The 18599-nt window shown below is 33.2% G+C and overlaps 1 protein-coding gene across 4 annotated transcripts in view; it reads right to left on the minus strand.

Annotated features, from left to right (window-relative positions):
* Positions 1 to 15291, minus strand: part of LOC118188219 (lewis-type alpha-(1,3)-fucosyltransferase-like) — a 119111-nt gene extending 103820 nt beyond the window's left edge. For all 4 annotated transcript variants that reach the window (XM_035358606.2, XM_035358608.2, XM_035358609.2 and 1 more), the window contains exon 1: positions 14875 to 15291. The gene's annotated coding sequence lies outside the window, so the exon portion shown is untranslated. The remainder of the gene's footprint in view (positions 1 to 14874) is intronic.
* Between the last annotated feature and the right edge of the window lie 3308 nt (positions 15292 to 18599).

Below are 18599 nucleotides of genomic sequence, written 5' to 3' on the forward strand. Positions count from 1 at the left end.
GAGAGTTAGCTGTTAGTATTCAGAGGCTATTCATTTCAGAATGATGCTGAACCAAGGGTCTCACTATTGCTTACGTTTACAAGGTCCAAGCTTCAAGAAACTCTAGATCTTGTAATTCCTCATTAAGTCTATTTTTCTCATTAAAAAAAAAAAAAAAAAGAAAAAAGAAAAAAAGAAACTAGAAAAGTAGGCTTTAGGAACTTCTAGAAAAATATTTCTTAAAGTTTTCAGATTTTATATTACGCCCAAAGGGACTTTTTATTAAAGTTTTGTGTGCTACCTTTATTTATTAAATATCAAGCTCTTTGCACTTTAACCATCAAATTCAATTCAAAGCAATATCGCAAAATAATTTTAAAATGAGCATGTCGTCGCGCGCTGGAGATAATCCTCCCCCATACAGTGTTGCCATTGCTCGATTTGAAATTATTGAGTTTGTTAATCAAAAATTCGTTAAAATATTACAAAATATGAAATCGATAATAAAAAAAAATTTAAATTCTAAATTAGGTTTCCAGATGCCCATATTCGGTGGAAGATTACATTATTCAGAATTTACAGGCTCTAGCTATCGTTGTTTTATCACAATGCGAGAAGCATACATGCATTTATGCAGATTCTTCATTATTTAAGTTCTTTAAATATAACACACGGCGATAAGATTTGGTGGCAACAATTTGAAAAGTGAACCGACATTTATAGTGAACCAACGCAAAATCCCAAAACGAAATTAATAGCCCTTCTGGGCTAACACTCTTTCGGCTTAAAAAAAAAAAAAAAAAAAAAAAAAAAAAAAAGTAGAAGAAGGATAAAAATGATGTGTCTATAACTTCTTAACAACTTAATAGGACTCTGGTATTTGCCTCCAAATTTTGTAATGAAAAAGTATTATTTTCCAGCCGAATCTACTCTGGTGTCAATTTAAGAATGCATTTCCATAAATAAAATGCATTTTCTCCAGAAAGATGAAGATATTTAACCATTATTAACTGAATAAAATACTGCTTTCTGGGTTCCCATCACGCCATCATTTGTGGCGAATACAAAGTTAATTTTTTAACTGTTTATATCCATATATATATATCTTACGATGCATGCCAAAATTCAAGTTCGCCTGTGAAAATGTATATCTGATGAATAATTATAAATACCAATTTTCATCCCTATACATTTTCAATACAGGTAGGCTAAAAAATGGTTGTTAACTCCTTAACTGCCACATGACCTCCCACCATCATCACAGGTTTGTTTTTGGGGTACCACGATTCACCTGTAGGTCATAGTAACGTTCACGTTTGTGGCCGCATGTACCACTGGTGGGTCCTCTTTTCTGTAGTTCGATATAAGAATATTTTCTTTTCCCTTCAAATCACTCTCCTCAAATTATACATGTGTATAATTTCTTTATCACTCGTAAAAATGTACAAAATTCTAAAATTTTGAAAATATTCAATTGATTTTCTTACAAAGTAATGCTAAAATTACATGAATATATGCTGCAATGTTTCGAAAAGCACAAAATATTGTTCAAAGGTAAATAAAATTGATATGGAATGCCCTATTGCGTCCTATCCATAATAACATGCAGTTACTTTTTTTCAAACTTATCTCATGAATTAAAAATGTACTTAGATTTGAGATTTGGAATGATTTCATATAAATGTTCTATATATGTTTTGAGAGAAATATCATGCAAGTACACCCATCAGAACCCGAATTATACATGAAGATGATAGCCTGTACATTAATGTCTAGCAAATGCACGCATTAGCATATACGTGAAACAAATAATAAAAAGTCCACATATGAAAATGTAAGTTACCGTGTATTCCGGAGTATAACGCGCACTTTTAATAAAAAAAAAAAAAAAAAAAAAAAAAAAAAAAAAAAAGATCGAAATTTACGGGTGCGTTTTATACACCGGATATAAAAATGATACATTTAAAAATTAGGAAAAGAAGATCTAGGAAAGAATGTTATACAGAAATATGACATAAGAATAGGAATGAATGTTATACAGAAATTAGATTTCAACATATACCTAAATGCTGTTTATTTAAAAAAAAATGACACACCATACGAATTTAAAAATGCTCATTATCGGATAATTTCCTTTACCAAAAGCACATTAATTATTGTGCTTTCATTCATTGAGAGAAAACATCCGACTCCTAATTCCGCGAATTCATTCACGTCGGAAGTGCATTTTTACCCCAAGTTATGACCCCCTTTTCTCGACACCCTTGAATAATATCCACCCTCTGCAAAATTATTTATTCCCAGATACATATTGTTTCCCTTATCGCTCGTCAATTCAGTATACCATTGTTCGAAATTCTGGGAAAAATCTTCGAATGAATGACTTCAAAAGATAAGAGCATCGAATATGTATCTTTCAAGTTTCTTAAAGAAAAGGGTGCGCGTCATACGGCGAATACACCTAAAAATTAAAAGATGTAGTTTGAAATGATAAGTATATGATATATATTTTCTGATAATGTGGTAAGTAATGTTTACTCTTTCTTTGTATATTCACGACTGGAACATGGAATGCAGTAATATTTGTCACACACAAAGATATTGACGTTTGTGGAATGATTTTTTTTGGGGGGGTGGAGCTTTTTGGAATTTTTTTGAAGTTTAAGGATTACTTAAGACCAATAAAGTTACTGCAGCCAGTTGATGCAGCTTATCCTTATGGATATCGGAAGACCCAAGTGTTAAATATTAAGGAAAAATATACGAATGCAAACATACCAATAGTCCAGAAAGTAAGGATTTTTTATGTAATACTATATGAGATTTTCATTATAAATAATTTCATTATGAAACTAAACTGAAGCGAAAACCGCGAGAGAAGGGATTTGATATTACAGTCTAATATCTGAGAGTGATTTTAGTCAACTCTAGTCGTCAGAGGTGGTAGTCTGAGTTTTCCTGGAGCGAATCCCCTTCCCTAAAAAAATAGTTACAATTAAGATATTAGAAAATACTATTATAGCTTAATTCTTCGATTTTTCGCATTACGTAATGTTACTTTACACGGGCAAGATATTTATCATCAACGTGATCTGGTCAATTTTGCCACTAATACGAAGCGTAAGATGTTTTTCATCCATGCGAAATACCGACTACCAGTTTTCTTTCAAAGGCGTTGCCGTTCAATTCGGCACTAAATCATTATATTTCAAATTAAATATCTTATGGATATGAGCTAGTTTTCCATAAAAAGTTTTCTACAAAAGCATTTTTCTCTTAGGCGAATATCCCTTGCATGCTTTTCCATAAACATTTAAGCAAATTTTAATTAATAAAATAGTTTTCTAACACTGTATATATATTACAAAATCTAGTACACAGAAATTATGTGGTTATGTTATTTGTATGCTAGCTACCAGGGAAAATTAGTATTAAGAATTATTTAAATTAAGATAACGCATTCTATCTAAGGGAAGAGATGCCTTTGTGAGGAATATTTTAATGTAAACCAGGAAATTTTTACAGTGTTGATGATGACAGTATATGAGGTTAGATAGGTTATGTGAATATAGCAAAGCACATGAAGGCTGTCTCCCTAAGGGCGGAATATCTTCATGGAGGACTTTATAAAGAAAACTGATTCATATTCACATGGGGAAAAATCACGAAAACCAGTCATGTAGCTTATTCGCTTGGGCTAGAACCGAGGTCGAATGATCAGTATTCAGCGGTTTTCATCACTGAGCCACTGATGTGGCAGAAACTGTTTGAGCTCCACCAAACAAGAACCTTTTTACTTAAATAGTTATTACTTTCGCAATAATATTATTATGGATTTTGTATTTAGTTAGCTATTTTTACTAGAATTATAATTAAAATTGTTTTATATTTTCGTGCAATGCACAGAGAAAGCTACGCCAGAAAAGTAAAAATACAGGAGCACGCGCATTTAACATTTAATAAACAGATATCTCGTAATTGTACTCTTTTGCTTACCAGAAACCTCGAGGAAACAGAAATTACCAGAACATTCTCGTGCACGATTAAAATGCTTTAAAAAGTCGGAGAGAAATATCTCAGTTCAGTTGTTGTTGTTTAGATAACTGTTGTTTGTTCATTGTAGCGAATTCACGGTGAGATCGGATTAGCTTTCTCTGCGCTTTGGATTGCGTTCTGTATAATGTTTTAGTGATTATTAAGTGATATTGTACAAATATCTCTGAGGACAAATTTCAGCATTTTGTTTTATTTCTTGTGGTAAGAAAATATTTTATTAACTTGGTATCAGACTTGTGCATTCAATCCATTACGAACTCGTACGCACGGAACAATATGAACTGTACATTAATAACAAAGCACACTCCTATAATTTTTGGAAAAATCTGGCAGCAACAATAAATGGATACTTTTTCGACAGGTGCGCCTTTTCGGAAATACACTTGCCACAGGTATTAGTAATAAAAATTTCGAATGTTTTTCCGTATTTCTATTCTGAATATGCAAACGGAATAAACGGGTAAGGATCAGAATGTAATTAAAAAGTACAGACTGTTTACCGTAGTTCACTTTGTTTACACTCATAAGCAGAGTATGGTATTGGTACTTTGAATTATTCGACTGTAGCAAAGCACACGGGGGCTATTTACGTAAGGGAAGGAATGTCTCTGTGAACGATTTTCTAAGAAAAACTAACAGGTATTTACGTTACACATGGGCAAAAATACGAAAACCAACCATCCAGTCAGCCCGTTTCAGCCAGATCTAACTCTTAGAATTCAGCAATCTTATCCACTGGGCTATTGGTGAGTCTGTATGACAATAACAGCTTGGAAGATAAAAACATTTCTTAACATTGCTTTGGGAGAGCCATTACTTGGTTCTGCTCTCTGATATGATATTTTCGAACGTCATCAGAACGAAACAAAAACGTGTAACATTTGAATGTTTTTCACGAGCTAAGAAGAAAATAACCGCTGGGAAAGGATGGAGCGTTTCTTTCTGTAAAGACATGTAACTTACATTGAACTGAAATGTGGAATAAAGAAATTATTAGGGCGTTCAAGTTCAGACAATTAAGACGTTCTACTCTACTCTGGCTGTTATGTATGAAATGATCGCGTAACATGATTTCAGGTGAGTACCGAGCTCATTATGAAAAAAATTGGAAATATGTTATTGCTCATAAACATATTTAACAGTAACTAAAACTCCACATTCAAAATCTGTGGGAGGCTGAGAAGTAGGAATTACGAAGAAATGTTTATCACATGAAATAACACCGCACAGTTTCATTTTAGAAAAATTTAATAGTAACTTACAACTAAAAACATCAAATACATCTTTAATGCTACTACGCAATCAACATTGCCCCAAAACTTCTTACGATCTGATGTCTCCACTGTTAATAGAGTAAGAGTAAGGCATTCTTTCATAAGTATGTAAAGATCACTTTTAATTAGAGAAACACACTCTTCGTATTGTCATAAAATACCAGGACTCCTACGCGAAGCTTCCTTCTTGCAGTTTGTTAATTTGATTGATAAGACAAGAAAAATTCCTACTCGCTTAAAGATGTCCTGTCATAAAAGGGCCGACACCTTTATGTTAAAGTCTGTCTTGCAGAGTATAAGCTGACTTGCATAAGGAGATGCCGCAAAAGTTCACATAATAAATTTAACACTAAAACTAGCAGTCAAACTAAATTAAAACAATTATAATTTAAAAAATAGATATATACTGTTGCATTTCTAATGTTGAAGAAAGCGCAAGTAGATAAGCGTTTTCAAAAGTGTATGCGCGATGTACCCCAAACTATATTCCGCTAATTATCCGCTTTTAATTAGGGCCCATCAATGTGGTAAATCGCTAATTTTGACAACTCTCGCCTTTCTATATAGCATACGATTTTATTATTATGGACGAATCCTGCGATCTACAGCAATTCCACGCAGTATTATTTTCCGGATTAAAAACAATATACATAGTTTACAAATTTGTTCTTTATTTTACATATTTATGTTTTTAATTATAACAATAAACTGATTTTCACTATTAAGAAAACTAAAACTGTTTTAAAAGCTTCTTGATAATTTAATAAAATATCGGGAATAGAGTATTTATCACTATGCTTTATGATCTTATGTGTTGAAATGACAACATTTTACCCATTTACAACATTAGATTATTAATAAAAAGTTTTTTATCGCCTTATATTATATGAATAGAAAACAGAATAATTGTTTACTTATGTATATCAACACGCATTTGGTCTGCTTCTACAAGATTTGCACTTTTATTAAAGTAAATTTCGTGTTGATTTTAAACGAATTTTGCTTTTAAAATTTTATATTTAATGAAAATAATAGTATAATAATAATAATTTTCAAAACTTATTGTATTTCTAATTCTTTTATTCTTGAATGAAAATGGTCTGATAATAAAATAAGAAATTCCCGGCCAAGTGGTGAAGTCGCTGAACATTGGTAGTTTGACCGAGTTCATATCCCAGCGAATGCGCTGGCTCCATGGCCATTTTCGTGTTTTCCTCATGTGTAACGTGAATTATGAGCCAGTTTTTCTTAGGAAGCCATGCATGAAGTTATCCGCCCCTTTATAGCACTCCCGTGCTTTGTAATAACGAGACAAATCAAACCAGTTAAACAGCCAAATACCTACAGATAATCTAGAAAAGGGAAAAAAAAAAATCATATGGAGTTTTGATCTCCAAAGTTGAATTTTCTGATTAAATTTAGCAATATATTAAAATCAATCTCAGAAAGACGCAGTGTTATATCGATAGTTATATGCATGTGTTCTTACTGCTTTATATAAATTTTGTAACTCACGTTTTCACGATAACTACCTGTAAATGAGTGGAGTCACTTGCAGTTTTTGTGCACTGCTTAGATATTTATCCAATTTATAATATTCTAATTGATGGAAACGCTGCTTGAATATTTTATCAAAATCACTTGAAACAATTTTCACCAGATCTACAATCTACACATAGAATTAACTTTATTTAGGTCACTTATTTAGGTCATTTTTTTATTATTTACTTACATAGCTTAATATAAAAACACGCTACTGCTGCGGTTGATTTTCGTTTTGTGCGTATGTACCACGAAATGTACCGTGGTATCAGTCATTTACTCCATTTCTTGCGTAATTTTTTCTATTGAACAAGACGCCTGGTTTATTGCATTCCTGTTTAATTTACATCAGAACTCCGAATTTTATGATTATTTCATATACTGCTGGATGTATTAAACGAATCGACACGCAGTCTTGTCTCATTCTTTAACAGGACCAGAATACAAACATATGAGGTAACGCGACTTTTTTTTAGTAGTTTTGTTGTTCCCAAACCACAGCTTGTTAAAGTATAAGATATTTTGCTTTATACAGTAACAAGCGCTAGTTTTTTTTTTTTTTTTTTTTTTTTTTCTATGAGCGTTATCTCAAACTTTCCAATGTTGTCAACAAGGAAGGAAACAGAATGACACAAATTACAGATGTTGTTCTTATGCCTTATGTTATTATGGTTTTCTTTTATTTCCAATGTAAGTACTGTTAATAAAATTTTTTTTAAAGTGTGCAATTCTATCTCGTTATTTGTTTATTTAGATAATTAACATGAGAGATACATTTCTTATGTTTTAAAAAAAATTACCGCGGTCGAAATTGCTCGTGCGAAATTCTTTTTAGAAGTTAAGAGGCGAAATAGTTTTCTTCGATATTTGAGTGTATTGGATAATCTCATGAAGAACGACTGTACCAACGTATAGACACATGAACACTAAAATGAAATTAAAAAAATAATAATAAAGAAAGAAACGGGGGGACGATTCTATAATTGTTGAAGAAACATTTTTTCAATTGATTAGAAAAACAGAGAAAACTGGTAGTGATTTGCAATAGGAAGTTAATTTAGAAAAAGATGGCATCAATATTCAAAACATTAGAAATCAAGTATGTGATTATGGCACCAATATATGACTAAAATATACAATCATGATCCTAAATTCGATACTTGTAGTTTAAATTTTAAAATCCTAAATTTATTATACAAAAATCTTGCTTCTAATTCAAGCATGCTAACATTTTTCGAAGCAATTACACGGATACAGTAACACAAACCTCAAATTATTAGCAAATTGAATTGTCAGATTTCACACAAAAAATAGATAGGTGAAGAAAGTTTCATTTTCAAATACTCTCGTTCAGTCTCCAGCTATTCCAATAGACCCTTTGTACGTCATGCTCTCACCAACTGCGTCGCTGTGTGCGCTCTTTGGAAACCTTGTTATGGTGAAGTAGAAATAAAGGATGCAAATTAATGGTAGAAAAAGTAAAGACTTACTAAAATAAGTAGTATGACATTTTTATGCAAGTTTAGCCTATGTAGTTCGTTATCAGAAGTGCACATTGACTTATATATATGCTTATAATATGCTACTTCCATTAATAAATTTTAATGCTAGAAAATAATACATGCACTACTCTGAAAGCTCATCTTTTCTAAGAATAAATGGATACTATTAATTCTTCTTTTAATTTAGATGGATTGTTTCAAACACAAAACTCTTCTTCATATTTATTGATGCATTCCACAGTTCAAAATTAAAATTAATTTTTTTCAAATGAATTTCAAAATTTTCGTAATTAATTTGGCGCCCCTTCCATTTGTTTACACTTGTCTCCCGGCTCTGCGAATAACCATTTCATGAAACTGAAATGTGATTCGAAGCCGAAATGCCAGGAAGTAAGCAAAAGTTGTTCGAACGCAAACGTAGTTTGTTAGGTCATGCATTCTTTTCGGTTACTGTACAATTTTTTTACTAGTGGTGTTAAAGCCTATTTTGAGAGCCAAAGCTTACTTCAAACGAAACACAAGACAATGATTGATTGGAACATTACACAAAAGGAGTATGTGCCAATGCTTTGTCATCTCGTCCGAACGTTAAAACAAAATTGTTCACGTTGGTAAAAACTTATTCATCTATAAAAAAAAAAAATAACCACAAAACTAACGTAGGCCATATTTTCACCTTTACGTCTTTTTTTTTTTTTTGAAGATTTTGTCATGTAATTAAACATGTAAATTGTTGCTATTCCCGATCCTTCTGTTTCGTCTAATAATAAGAAGAAAGGCATAGGGAAAAGTAAGAATGCGCCAATATAGCAGCAGAAATAAATGCATCATGTGCCTTTAACTTAAAACCCATGTGGGCATCAGTAAATTGGAGGAATAAATAGCAACGTGCACTGTTCAGCATCGCCTATCTTGAAATTTAACAGAGTTCATGTGGAGGCAGGAAGCTACTGAAAATAAGAATTCGTTTGATACTATTTTGAATACGATTAGCAAATAATACCCGTCGACGGAGGGGGGAGGAAAGGAAAGAGAAAAGAAAACAAGGAAGGGAAAAAGAAAAAATCGGAAAGAATTCAGATTTTAACCACTCACCAGAAGGTTTGTGTTAAGGTTTTTATACTCTAGCTGAGCATCACAGGCTATTATTCAGGTCTTGGACTCATTTTCGTCAACAAAATTTTTTATAATTTTAGCTTCCTTCATAAACATCGCTTGTCTTTGCACTTACCCCACATACAAATCTACAGCAAAATCACAAAATTGTTAAAAGCGGCACAGCACCATATGTTTATAATTCCCAATAAAGTGTTAAATGTTGTATGGTTTGATTTATTTGATTATGGCAAAGCATTCGAGGGCTATCTGCCTAAGGGAAGGGATGTCTTCGTGGAGGAATTTCTAAGGGAAACTGGATCGTATACACATTACATATGGGGAAAACCACAGAAACGCACATGCAGCCAGCCCATTAGCCAAGATTCGAAACCCGCATCAGGCCCACCAGAGGGCGAGCAGTAAAGTCGCTGAACACTGGTCCGGGGTTCGAATGCCGGAGAACGGGCTGGCTGCATAGGCGTTTTCGAGGTTTCCCCATGTGTAACGCGTATACGAGCCAGTTTCCCTTAGAAAGTCCTCCACAAAGGCATCCCTTCCCTTAGGCAGATATGCCTTATGTGCTTTCGCGTATTTAAACCAAACCAAATCGAAATCCTCACCAAACTACCAGTATTCCACGACTTTACCGCTCGGCACTGGTGGCTGTTAAATGTTGGCATACATTTTTCCTACATTTTTCAGTCTTTTTTTTCACTTTATCGTATCAATGTTCAGTTTTTCTTGAATGATGTCTTGCGAAACATTTTGTCCTTCTATTAACTTTTTGCGTATTGGACATTTTATTAAATATCACGTTCTTCGCTATTATGCCACATAAAACTTAAGGGCAAAATCACATAATATTTTAAAGCATTATATCTTTAGAATTCCCGATTGTTTTTCTGAAAAGCAACAGTCTTGCGCGCTGGAGGTAACGATGTTTAATTTCGAACAGTCCTGCCATAGGTCGCTTTCAAATCGATGAGTTTGTTAAACAAAATTCATAAAACTTGTTTAACATATGAAATGAATTATAAAAATACAAAATTCGGGCTTTCAGGCGCACACCTGTTTTTTACGTGATTCGTAGCAAAATTCCGTTTCTAATTCCGTTCCGAGACTAATATACCATTCGGGACGAACGCTCCTTTGGGGCTAAAAACACGAAATATCCCAGAAATCCCATGATGAGTAAATTTAATTATGCGGCACAGTTTACGCCAGAAGTTGCTACACATTATTTCCTTCTTTCACATCAGCTGATTTTCTTAGTGGGTTCAATTTGCGATGATTTTACACAAAAGTTTTACAAGGAAGGCTTAGGATTCCATTCTTTCAAATGTTTCAGGTTTAAAGAGATTGTCATTAAATCTGAAATATGTTGTACAGTCTGAAACGATCTCATAGTGGAAATGTTATCGTTCATCCATTTGAAAGCTTGTTTAGCTTCAGCACTGCTATTAGCTGTATGACTTCAGTTTATCAATACTTTTCTATTAACGCTGAGCCAGTCAACAAATGTGTATCAGAGCGCCAAGTATTTTAGTCTGTTTACATCGCGTTATGAATAGCTGTGCGATGACTGCATTGGGAATGAGCTGAAAGAATAAACAGGACACCAGGGACTTTCCGTGCAAGATTTTCATTTGGTGAATGGAATGAACTGGCAGCTGTCAGACATGAACAGTTAACCGCAAATCGAACTTGATCGATCTTTATAGGACTGCTATCTGCAAACTGGCAAATACACATCAGCGGCTCGATACCGCTCTCATTTATTAGATTCTTACCACATCGAATTCATTTGGCAACTACATGAAAACGCCTAAATATTTTCAGCAATGTTAAATGAAATTTACAGTTTTATTTCTTCGGCGCAATCTGAAATTAATCTGCTAAATATATAAATTTATATTTTTACATTTGTCTCTATTTTATGTATTTATTCCGGACTGAATAAAATAGCTATTCGTTCCATTATGTGGTACTTCTTGTTAAAGTGCAATTGTCAAAATTGCAGGATTAGTCGCCAAGATCGGCAAACTTGTAAAATACCAATAATTACATTAACTTGTAATAACGAACACATTATGTAATATTTAATGCGCAATGCAGAATTTGTAGTTTTCTGATTTCCTTTACAAGAAAACAGATCACTATGTACATCAGGAAAACAACAGTTTCGTTCTTTCTAAGTACACAGCTTTCTGCTTAAGAGGATTTAGAAATTCGGGATAACGCACAGCTTCGGCATTCCTCATCTATATTTATTTCGCCGTCAACGGACAGCTGGTCCCTTGGGTAAGCGCTCATAAGCTTACACATACATTATATGATTGCGTTTTTTAATTTTTGGAAGGTTGCCATAGTGTTTTCTAGTTTTCGCCAAATTAATCTTCAAGAAGAAAGAAATCATTAAGGTCGCCCGCCATCTAGTTAGATTTCGCAATAACGTTTATATCTGGCGCTAAGATATAATTGTCCGAAGGCCCGTTATTATCAAGACAGTGGTGTCATTTTGCTCCACTGTATTAATGTCTCCTGCCACAGTAAGTAAAATCCTTCGTGAAAATCTGAAGTTAAAAAAGATGCATAAACCTTGAAACAAAAACAGAAAATTATACGAAAAACACCTAGTAGCTGATAAATGGAAATTAGTGTAACACTCGATGAGACATGAATATATTTAAGTGACGGTAATTTAAAAAAAAAAAAAGATAAATGTTCTATTGCTTAACTGACGAAAATGACCGAATAAAATGGAGGAAGGTCCCAACGGTATTCATGATAGTTCCAATATTTTGTTACAACAGTCAATTAAAACTAAAGAAATTGTCTCAAGTAAGGCTAAAATTATTCACTATACTATCCCATTTAATAAAATCACTTGACACGTCTCTTATAAACTTTGGCGTTTTCGGTTTGTTAAAACAAGCCTTAGGTTAGGTTGTCGTGGAGGACTTTCTAAGGGGAACTGGTTCGTATACACTAACATATGGAGAAAACCACGAAAACGCCCATGCTGCCATTCCATTCGGAAAAACACCTTAGAAAAACACCATCCAAGAACACTGAACGGACTTTTGAAAATGGCCCAAGGTGTGGGATAAAATTGCCCATGACAGTGCTAAGAAAAAGTTTACTTGCATGGAAAATTCGGGCTTGAGCTATAGCAAAGAATCAAGGCTATCAGGCAGATGGAAATTGCCGCATGAAATTAATTATCAAAATTGTTTCTCTAAAGTGCAAAGAACCTTCTGTATTCCTCTCTTGATGCTCACACATTTAGCTTTTATACAAGTTCCTATTTTGTTGAAGCGTTGGACCAATTTTTCTGGTCGCCTTTGAATTTACAGATATTGACTGAATATCGCATTACATACAGAATTCACTATTATTTGCGGCATGAATTGCAAAATATTACATGCGAATAAGAGTACATTTACACTAAAATCATTTTAAGTACATAATACGCAAGGTGAAAATAATCAAAAATAATAGCATGATGGAACTTTGTCCAGAAGTTTCATGGCCATATGCATTCCTCAAAATTCATTCTTTTTGGTCATAAATTTTCAAATATGCCGTTATTTTAAATGTGTAAAACTGTTCCGAACTTAAAGAAATTGTCATCAAACACTTTTATATTTCATCATGTTTGGCATTGCCATACTTTATAAAAGGGGCTAAAATGATAAGCTTTATTTCGTTAAGTTTAACATTTTAAATCCGTATGCAAGTGCAAAACTGCGTTATATGCATCCGGTAACAAAAGTACGTATATTCAGTATCCAGTCAGAGACGTAAATCTTTGATCGTGAGTGTTTGGGGGCGGTGGATAATTGCTAAATTTTGCGTTCTAAGATTTAATCCACGAGTTTTGCGAAAACTTCCGCCAGTATTTCTAGTAGCAAGTCATCAGTTATGTATTAATTACTTACATTATTACTTCATAAATAAGTAATATATTTAACAAATTTTTCAATGGGACCGTTCATTTATAAACCTGGAAGAATTAGAATTAAGCATTTAGATTATGGTAAAGCACTTGTGCACTGTCTATCTACGGAGAGTGATACTCTAGTGATGAACTTTAATATAAACCAGTAAACTTGGGTAGTGTTGTTAATAGCGTTACAAAGCACACTAGGGGCTATCTGTTTAAAGGGGAGGATGTCTAGGTGGAAGACTTCTGAACTAATTCGTATTCACGTCACATATGGAGAAAAGCACATAACTTAACCACGCATAGTTCCTTTGCCTAGATCCGAACTCGGGTCGAACTACCAGTATTCAGCGTTCTTACCTATTCAGCCACTGCCGAGGCCGGCGTTACATGAAATCAAACTTTTATGTAGACGGTGTTCCAATCAATCACATTAATCATTATTTTTATTAATATATTATCTGCTCCTATAACACGTTTTTAAATTTAGAAAAGGGTCGCCGTTCATTTCGGTAGGTATTGAAAAAATTAGGAAATTAGAAAAGACAGTATGAGTACTTTATTTGATATTCACGGCATCTACGAAAATCTTTAAATTCGCCCTGCGATTAAATCACTACTCTGACGTCAATGTCTGCCTGTAAAGGTATATATATATATATATATATGACAGACAATTTTTATAAGAGTTCAGAGTCCAAATATTCATTAATACCTAGAGACCCAAGAACTCTGACATAAAATATTTTCAAGAACGGAAAAATCGAGGCAAAAATCAACACATTCACATAAAATATTATTAGACAATCATTCATTTAGCTTGATACATTATCATGAAAAAAATTAACTAATTTTATGTGGTAACATTTCCTTAAAGAAAAAAAAAAAAAAAAATTTTTTTATCATACATCCCTTTTATGTAGCAGAATCACACTTCCCCATGTAGTCATGATTTACAACTACTTGTATTGCCACTCGCACCTACCACATACTTTGTCATCATTTCTCGTCCAAGTAATTTATTTTTATATACTATTCCCAGAAATTTTTAATTCAAGTACGCATACGTAAAGTGTGTGGAGAGGAAAGCAATGATTCTTTTTTTTTTTTTTTTTTTTTTTTTTTTTTTTGGCAGTAGGACTGTTTGATTATTCGTATTGGAAATTACATAGCATTAAAAAATTTCTGCTATAATAATAATATTTAAAATTTTCTGAATTTAATTTTGAGAGGAAAAAATTTTTAAATTAGAATATAATTTTCGTTTTATCTGTAGAGAAGAACTTGCATCTTTTCCTAATTATTATTTATTTCCCTGCTCATTACTAAAAATATGTCACCAGATATCATGCAGTCATCGTTTAACTTTGCTATACTACATAATTCATACCTGAGCAGATGAAAAAGTACATCTCATGTAAGCAAATATTTTATATGAAGTGATTATCCATACAAAATAATAATGAAAAACGCTTACCTTCATTTCACAAGGAGCATATTCCAGTAGTTCGCCAGTATTGTTCAAATTTAATGCGGCTGCAGGATAAAGATATAACTCATCATGACAATTTAGTTTTTCACGAGTACTTCCGACTATCTCCCTAACCTCTGCCTTCCATGCGAAACGGTGTCCTTGAAATTTACGGCGTGGAAAGTTGTTTAGGTAGTCGGAGCATCGAACACGTTGGAATGGTTATTATACTAATGAATAACAAGAAGGAGGTGTTAGTAACGAGAAATGTAAACGCTGACGCTACATTCAGTAAAACCTGTTGTCATCGATGCAGTCGTGAATACAAATACTAGTTTTCGCTAAAAGGTACAAAGAAACTGCCGAGATGGCACAAAATGTGTGGTAACGTGTGACGGGCGATGGGCACTGCCTGAACGTTGCTATAGCAACGAAGGAACCTGCCTGCCCCCCAGTGGTGAACTCGGAAATGCTGCTTTGGGGGGTTATATCCTCATTGAAATTTTTATAGCGCTTGTTAACAAGTTTGTCGATCCCTAAACTACTCGTTACTCTGACAACTTCCATCTGTTATTATTATTTTTTTTAACTTCTGTTTTAAACTCATATTGTAGAAGGAATGACATAATTTACAGAACTTTTTTTTTTTTTCCTCCGTAAACAAACTTTCATAAGAAAATATCTTTACTGAAGAAACTTGCTAAGCTGATCTAATATTCCATTCTCATATCTGACAGACTGCGGTACCCGGCAGCTATTATTTGAGTGACTTCGCTAATAAAATCATCAGCTTAAAATGAAATAGTATTTCGTTTATTTGAGCTAACTGAGAGGAAGACATTTCGGTTAATAAACCCCCTCCCTCCCTTTTAAATAACCATGATCAAGCACTTTCCATATAAAAAGTGAAAATGGTTCATTTTATGTTCATCATTTTCGAAAATAATGTTATTTCTGAATATATTTTGCGTTAAATAGATTTAAAAATTTGCGTACCTCGCTATTTTTCAGTTTACATAACATAGGAAATAATATGCGTCAATGTTTGTAATAAACTGCTCAATTTTTATGACATCTGATTTATCACATTTAAGCAATTGTAGCATTACTCCAAGGATGTCATTTAAACAACGATTAATCTAAAATAATATAATACTATTGTAATTTAAATGCATGAATATTTCCCAAAAATGTGACTCATAAATAAATATTCCTAACAACCAGTAACGGTTTATTGTAGAATGCAGCGTGTGTTACCCTGTTTGCTGTGTGGTAGTTTTCATCATTAGGGCAAGTGCATTTTCATGTTCTAATCAACGCGTGACAACCTTAAAAAGACTTATTTTAAAGCAAAATATAATTAAAAAAGTAATGGGAAAGCTGTATGTCAGAATTAGTTTCGGTGAGGGGGAGAGGAACATTCTGCTAGCAGCTGACAGATGAGAAGAGTGGCGCTCACTTAACACGGTGGTAGGGAAACTAGATATCATGGTCTTGGTTTCGGGTAAGAATCTTGGAGAAGGCTTGGGGTTCATAAATATATAATGTCTTTGCGATATGTGTCTGTTGAGCAATATACTGTTGAGCAGGAATTCTTCTTAGGTTGATGGTATGTGAAAAGGGGTATGCGACTTTAGGTTCCCAGCCCCCGACCGATTCTTCTTCAAAACTGGGACGGAGCTGTCAAAGTCGTGCTGTCACATGTAATGTGTGCAAGGTCTGGTCTAGAACAGCGGTCGCCAACCGGTGGTCCGTGGAAACTTTTTAATGGTTCGCAGGAAAATTGTGACATTGTTTATATTTTTATGAAGATTCAGATAAAAAAAATGACAAGTAACAAAATCTATTATGGAATATGGATTATATATATATATATATATATATATATATATTAAATTTTAGCTACTACTTTTAGTGAAATTTCTTCTGAATTTAGCGACGTTTTAGCTACTTTTGCAGGTGTATCTAGCGACATTTGAAAGTGAGAGTTGGGATCCATGGATATGCTGCTGTTATCAATAATAGCGCGAAATGGAATTCTCCTTCCTTTTGAATTGTAAACATATAGTATTGTTATCGTTAATAACACAGTTTTTCTACGTTTGAATAGGCATCTTGATGGATTTTTATGAGAACCATCTGCATTCTTGTTTATAATTGCATCACTGGAAGTTTCCGTTTTTGTTTTGTCTAACTGTTGATCGATGCCGATGGCGCATTATTGAGTAAGCGATGCTTATTATGTTTACAATTATTAAAAATTGGCGCCATAACACTGTCAGTTTATTGATATCGCTTTGCGTTTGCCGGTTTGTTCTTGCTTTTCGTGAAGTTCCTTTTCAGTGATATGGAAATGTGAAGCTTTCTGTACAAGAAGGTAAGATTTTTCTACTTTTCATGTAATTTTTCAATGAGAACGAAATATGTGTAGTTTGCTTATTATTACTGTATAAATGTATTTATCTTTTTTTAAATTCATATTAGTGGTCCGCCAAATATAAAATTATATATGTAGTGGTCCGTGAAGTTCTAAGGGTTGACGACCGCTGGTCTAGAAGACACACTCACTACTTCTTGGTCATGATGAATTCTGATCAAGAGATTTTCTGATATAAGGATTAGAAGCAACAACATAGATGAAACATCTTGAAAGAGTTAATATATCAGTATTGTTTAGTAGGAAAAAAGTATGGCTAATCTTTGGAATATGATAACAGGTAGTTTGGCGACATTTTTGTAGGCGATAAAGGTTACTACCTAGGACTTTGGGAATAATGTGAGAAGTACTCAGTTCCGATTACGCATTATTTTGTGTGAGGGAAATGAGAGATCATGAGATATGTCATGTGACATTTATGGACGAATCACAGTTCTTTAATCGGAAAAGGGGGTAAATTTGTAAAAATATCTGCCGTACTTTATAGCATTAGGTTCATTCTATGTTCTGTGAAAGTGTTGCTTAATCCCATGGCCCTATGTAAAATAAATCCGAAATTTTTATTGGGTTTATGTGTAATCGAAAAGAATTGCTTGAATGGTGTATGAGTGTAGGATTAATTGCAGAAAAGTATGAATGTCCAACATGTGGGAATGAAATGAGATTGTGTGAAAGGAAGGATATTACAGATAAGTTTGAATGGCGGTGCAAGAAATCTGGTGAAAATGGACATTTTGTGAAACGGGGTGTAAGGAAGGGTACGTGGTTTACTGAAAGTCGTTTGAGTATGGGGGAAATTTTATTAATTTCTTATTAGTGGGTGAATAGACTGCGAGTTGACTACTGGATTATTTAATGTATAAGAAAAGTTTATCCGCCATGCAATCAAGATTGTGAAGAAGATTAGGTAAGTTAGTATTTTTAATCATTTGAGGATATTATTTTTATGCATGTAAGGAATAAATAAATGTAAGGCATAAATAAATTAATATGGTATTATTGGGAAATTGTTATTAGCAATGAATTAGTTTAAAGTAATTAGGATTGTAAGCTAATTTTTATTAATTTAATGTATGTGCTTATTTATATTTTAAGTAGTGTTTTTTAATTTAATTATATTTTAATTTAATGATCGTGATTTTGTGAGTTATATGTTTGTAGTATTTTGGAATACTTTTGAGTAGAAGTAAATGTGCATGGAAAGAATTTAAATATTTGACACTAAGTATTTGGAACCATTTTTAATATTTGCGTTATAAATTTGCAGGTGACGTTTATAATAGATAATTTAGAG

Source organism: Stegodyphus dumicola, chromosome 7 (genome assembly GCF_044657685.1).
Source record: "Stegodyphus dumicola isolate Sdum_Otavi_A_Nest chromosome 7, ASM4465768v1".
Classification (NCBI taxonomy): domain Eukaryota; kingdom Metazoa; phylum Arthropoda; class Arachnida; order Araneae; family Eresidae; genus Stegodyphus; species Stegodyphus dumicola.